The following is a 6,679-nucleotide window of genomic DNA, read 5'->3' as shown; positions in this document are numbered from 1 at the left end:
GGTCTCAAGTTCCATTCCCAAAGGCCTAGGAATCCCTTGACTAGTTTTTGTTGGGTTACACAGTAAAGCTAGAGGGAGAAGTCTTGGGTTAGGGCCTAGTGATCCGGTTAGGATTGCGGTGAATCCTCAGAGACAAGGAGATGGAAAATTCCTCAAGGATAGTGATGGATTCTAGATGGCATTCAAAATTCGGTTCGGTTGTGATCGGAGCATCGGTTTTGGTTGTTCTTGTATTGGTTGTTCTATGAGATCCCACATTCATGCTTGGAATATGGCACGGGGGTGACTGGTTGAAAGAGAGATTTGGTTCAGCCATGTCTATGGTTGGGTGGTACGTGGAAGTGTCGAACCTAGTCAAATATTCCTATGATTAATAAAAGATAAGTTATTTTACTTTTGCATTGTTTTATATGCAGATTTAATGGTTGTCATATATCTTGTATCTATATGGTTTCATGCTAGCTATAAGCATGGTTAAATGATTGGTTCATGTCATGGTTATTTTATGTATTTAATTATAATTGTTAAATGAATGGATGCAAGACCTCATTGATGATATAATAGTTCATTGGAGAAGGAGGTGATCCTTCTGGTTATGTTTCATAAGTTATTTCAATCATTTATGCTTTGTCTTATATACTAGACCTGTGGGTTGTGTTGATGCCAAGTGTTTGATGAAATGTTAGTCCTGGTTGGGGATGCTCAGGCCTAATCCTGAGGTTGAGTTTGATTCATTGGAATTTTTATCATGTTTTTAATGATTCTTAAAGGTTCCAACAAGTTCTGGGCAGAGGTCGGGAAGTCTGGGCTAGAAAAATGACTCAATTTCTGGGATTGCTAGCCACAGAGCATTAGCCTAGAGACTAACTTACCTGGGTATTGTCTAGGGAGTGTTATAACTCGCTTGGTCGGTGTCTAGGGAGAATTATAACTCTCCATGGTAGTGTCTGGGGAGCGTTACTCTACCATAAGTTACTCGAACAATAGTGGAACTCAAGGACAGGTTGTCTAAGTGGTTGACTTGTCTCTTGAGGGGTCTATTGATGTTAATGGATGATTTTGTGTGATGTTCCATTAATTCCACTTCCTTAAGGACACATAGGAGGTTGAATCCCATCATAGTAGCCTCTTGTCTCATGTTTACCCCGGTTGGAATGGTTACTTTGGGTAGACCTGGGAGGGGGTGTTACAAAAATTATGTGTATCATGTATAATTAGATCTGTAAACAAAAAAAATTCTTTTGTCAACAACCCCACATTACAGGAAATGGGGGTTTAAATAAGAACATCATAAATAACCATCTTGAAATAATTGTCTTGGACTTAATCAAATGTTTGAATTAAAATTAAACAACATAAACTTTTAAATAAAATGACTTGACACTATGGTTGCCTTTGTGACTTAGACCCCTTAATTTTATTTGACGTGTCCGTAGGAGAGGAGCTATGGGCTCCATGAATTCTAAATATCGATGTTTGAGTTGTGATCAGAGGTATCTTGCCCCAATCCTCTTGTTGATCTGTTACCGATTGCATCGATTGAACATGTTGAACCACTTGAGTATTTAAAGATATTTGTTCCACATTAAGATTTTGTTTTACGTGCTTTCTGACCTTAGTAATTTGATCCCATTCCATCATTAACAACCAAGGCACGTTTTTATACTAAGTTATGACTACGATCGGACAAGATCAGATTTTATATCGTGTTGTGGGAATATTATGGATTAACTTATTAATTATAGCTAGGATGGTAAAATCTCTACAAGGGGCGTTCACTACCATAGATGGTGAGACTGATTCTTCTCCTTGTATGGCTAAAAAACCAAGGTCTTCGTCTATATTCTTCAACTTGTCATAAAATTCTTCATTGGATATTAGCCAATTTTCCTTTCCCCGGAAGGATGGTACACTAAACCTACCAAGATAATTCTAATCAATTCTAAAATCATCAATTTCTTTAGAAGCCTTGTCAAACTCCTCCCACATGAGTAGCATCACATTACGTTTTTCCTTCATCATACAAAGGGAGAAAATGCATTGATCTCTTGGAGGTAAACTCATCTGCTAGAGTTTCATCTTCTAAGGTATTTATGAAATCAAGTGAATCAATGTCTTTCACTCTTTCCTTCAGCATTGTAGTTGTACTTTTTTCTTCTAAATTGGTGTTTTTGAATATTGCCTTCTCACAGTTAGAGAGTATCTCTACATAAGCTCTCATTGTTTTGCTTGTATCATAACCTATCTTCCTGTGGTGATAACTCTGGTTATTTCCTATAAGCTTTTAATGTCATGTTGTTTATGCTTAAGTGTATTTTGAATTTGTTTAATCATGTCATTCTTTTGCATTATTAAATTTTCTTCCCTATTTCCTTCTCTTTGTTTCTCTAGTTTGGCCTCTTCCAGTTCTTGTTCTAGCTGAGATACTTTGATGTGCATGAACTTTGGGTCCTCAACTTCTGACACTTGGGATGTGGCGAGGGCTTGATCCTTTAAATCTTCCATTTATTTGAATACTTCCTTGAACTCTTCCTCTTTGAGTCAAAAGGAGCTTTTTATCTCTTGAAGTTAAGTCTCGACTTCCTCTTTCCTTTCGAAAGCTTGGATTAAGAGATGTTGGTCATGGTATGGTATCTTCATGATGGTCTGCAAGCCTTTGATTTCTCTCTCCTTTTATTCCAGTAACTTATTAAATGTCTCAATCTCCTTGGGTTGGCCATATTGTCAAATCACAGTATCTTCCAATTCTTTAATTCGGTTAGCTCTAGTTCTTAGAGCCACCTGTGTTATGTGTAACTGGGTAGAAAAATTTTCAAACATCGTTTGCATCCTTCTATTTCATGTTGTGGAATTAAGCAATCATCTAGGGGGGATTTCTCCTGCTTGTTGATGCAATTTGATCACATCCATATCTGACACTTTACTCAAATTAATGGCCAAGGAGAATGTCTGAGAACCTAGAATATGTTGATTCTTTCCCATCTGTGGCTGAACTACTGTGAGGTTCAAGGTGTTTGTCTCAAAATCGGTAGCAGAAATCAATTGGGGTACAATTGTGGGGAGAACATCCTTGAGTATTGCATCTTCTATCAATTGAAATTGCTCAAGTAGTAGGGATAACTATGTTCCCATTGTTAACATTGATTTTACTTCTGCAAAATTATGCTTGATATCTAGGGTGTGTGCCCCAAAATCCTTTGGCCTAGTGTCCTCAATATCTTGTTGCATCTCTTTATTCAATTTTTCTATTCCTTATTCAAATAGCCCAGTATCACCATCATCTTCATTCAATTTCTCCCGTCGTGGTTCTTTTGTTGGGTTTAAAACCTCTAATTTTCTTCTTGTTACTGAAATTGTTGGCTCGTGGGGGCCTGACCTAGGTTCAGAGTTAATTAGCCAAACAAATCCTTATACTATTGGCCCTTTTGGCAACAGTCTGCAGAGTGCAGATTGAGGTCTCACCCGAAGTAGTATGGGTGGGTGCTGGAACTAGGTTTCCGCACCCTTGAGATGTCTGAGAGGTTCGACTGGTCCAACTATTCGTCCCTGCACATAGGTCGCTTCGTGCATTTCCCAGGCCTTCGCGCCCCAATACACTCGCCTTCGTGCAGCCCTAACCAGTGGCTATGGGTCTTCCGCACTACTGGAGCAGCGCTCTGCGCTATTCCCCTAAGTTTCTCCTGAAATCTTACTTATCTTCTTATGCTTAGTCAACTGTCTTCGCGTAATTGGATATCTTACGTTATATTTATTTACACAGCACACATATATAAGTTCGCGTAGCAAATAAACAATACACTTGCAATTTATACCCAACCATACCTTAAAAAAGGAAAAGATACACAGAAATATGGTAAACTTCTCTTTATTAATTCTTCCAACGGTTACAGACTGGACCTTCCTGGCACACTCAATTACAGGGTCCACACACTCAGTTGCAGACTACTAGGCCTCTATGCACTCAGCTGCAGATCCTTCTCCTACTCTACGACCGAAATGCACACTTTACACTTTGACTCAATCACTTAGACTTATCATGCTCCTATTCTATTTTCTATGCTATACACTTAGAGCCTTGCTCTATTTATACAATCCCATGGTCTGCGGACCATGGGTAGGTATATCAAGCCGACATTACATTACAAAACCAAGGGCGAACAACCCTGTGACTCTATTATAACTTCACGCTCCGCACCCATAATTCACAGAGCTTTTACAAAAGACTTGGTCAAAACTTGGGCTTTAAGCCCCAAAACATGCCTTGGGGGATTCCATGCCCAACAGGCCCCCAACACAAACATCATGACTTGCCCTCGAGTCACTCTATCGATGTGGAGATCTTCATGTGAAGTCCCTCTAACTCTGTCCGAACTGCTGCAAGGTCGATAGTGCACTGAGTCGCCTACTGGATCTCCTGTACACATTGTTCTGAGACCGCAGTGTCGGAATTGCTTCCTTGCATCTGTTCCTATGTTCCTTGCATTTGTTTATAGTCCCGTGCCTTTGTCCAGATCCTTGGAGCGCAAAGACTATGATTTTGTGCTAGTTAGATAGTCGGGCCACCCGTGTAAGGATTCAATTGGCTACCATTCACTTTGCCTGGAAAAGGTTCTTCATTTAGTTTGACTAGCTGTACCGTACCTCCATCTGTGACATCCTTAATAATGTATGGTCCCAGCCTATGCATTTTGAACTTCCCCGGGAATTTATCAAACTTACTATCATACAACAACACTTTTTTAAATCATTTACTTTAAAGGCGTGCAACTTAATATGGTGATCGTGCCAGGCCTTCTCGCACTGCTTTTGCACCTACTAATGGAAGCCAGCTAGGAACCGTTCCTCCTCAAGTTCTTCCAACTGCATGAGCCTCTCTTCTAGGGCTTCGCGGTCCATCATACCTATGAGCGTTGCTATGCATAGACTAGGAACAATATACTATATTGGCATGACATCTTCCACGCCATAAACCAACCGGAAATGTGTCTGTCTCGTTAGTTTCTTGCACATTGTCCTATAAGCCCATAGTACTGCAGGTACGCTCAGGTCCCAGTAACCCCACTACGTGTTGCATACTTTGGTTAGCGCAGTCTCCAGTATTTTGTTGAATTCTTCTACTGTCCCATTGGCTTGTGGGTGATACGGTGTGCTTTTCTGATGATACACTTGAAACTCTTATGTTAGCGCACTGATGGTTTCGTTCAGGAAATGTGTACCGCAATCGCTCATTAAGATTTTCAGACATCCAAATCAAGTCAACACATGTTCAAAAAAAAAAATTGTAGTCGTGGCAGCGGTGCAGTCTTTGACCGGCTGTGCTTCTGCCCAACGAGTCAGGTACTCTGTCACGATGATGATGTATCTCGCGCCTATTTTTCCCTGAGGTTTGATAGGTCCTACAAAGTCAATTGCCCACTTTTCAAAGGGCTACAACATCATTTGTGGATTCAAAGGCATCTCGTCCCTCCGCGATGGTTTACCTGTCCTTTGACATATATCACAGGCCTTACAGTGTGCTTTTGAATCCTGATGAAGGGTTGGCTGCCACAACCATGCATGGAGAATATTTTGCACACTTGGTCTTTCCATACTTCGTGGTTCCAACCAGAGGGGTTATTCGTGCCATTGCCTTGCCCATACCCGCTTACTGACCGTATCTGCTAACCTGAAGGTTGTGTGCTTCCCTGCAGGTTTCGCACCATACGCCTGCATCCATCCGGATAGGTGGGTGCGCGGACCATTTTGTCGAGCAATCTTGTCTGTTAATCTCATCTGAGGCTTTCCAAACCACATGCGCATCATACTTCTGCATTCACACTAGTCCTCAAAACTTCTTTGGTGCGTACCCCACCACTTCGCAAGCGTAGTGTGCAGTACCCACTTCAAAGCTTCGAAACATTGTTATTTTGGCACTTCTCTTTCAAATCTGCTCAGGAAGTCATCCACCTCACTTAACCCATCATACATAGGCAGATCCCTCACCTCCGTCGATACGCAGCGCAGCGATCTTGTCATCATGTTACAGTTTAGTGTGGTTACCTCGTGTAACCGGTTCTGCCATCATTCTATTTCCTCGTCTAAATCCAATGTGCATGAGCTTTCGCACTCCCATGAGATTCGTCCATCCGCGGTTAGATTCACCCAGTCTTGCTCTCGTGCGGTTATCTTGTAGATGTAGTCCAAGTCATCATCGTTGTCGTAGTCGCGCACCGGCTCCGTGTAGCGTGATCCTTCTGCAGGGTCTAACGGTACAACCATGCGTAGAGACTTTTTCTCAAAAATCATCTTGCGCTTCTTCAGATTTATCACCCCATTCATGTCAGTGGCCCAATCTATTCCTAATAGCGCGGGGTAGGGATTACTGTTATCAACAATCTCTATCACTTCAAAATCTACTAGCGCGCTTTCTCCTTCGATATCTATTGTGATTCCCAACAATGTCCCCATAGGTAGGATCTTTTGTTGGTTCACCATTTGTAGTTAGATAGGAGACCATTACAGTGTAGGCCTTCCCATGTGCTCCCATGTCTGCTTTGGCAGGATGTTCACATCTGATCCTAGATCCAGAATCACTTGGTCCATCTCATATTCTCCAATCTGCACAGTCAATCTCATCTCCCTTCCCGTTCGCGTTGTGTGCTTTCCGAGCTTTCGAACTATGCACAGTTCTCCTAGCGCA

This window comes from Pinus tabuliformis, chromosome 5_2 (genome assembly GCF_031772625.1).
Source record: "Pinus tabuliformis cultivar Carrire ecotype Pingquan chromosome 5_2, CPIR1, whole genome shotgun sequence".
Taxonomy (NCBI): Eukaryota; Viridiplantae; Streptophyta; class Pinopsida; order Pinales; family Pinaceae; genus Pinus; species Pinus tabuliformis.
This window is presented reverse-complemented; position numbering follows the sequence as displayed.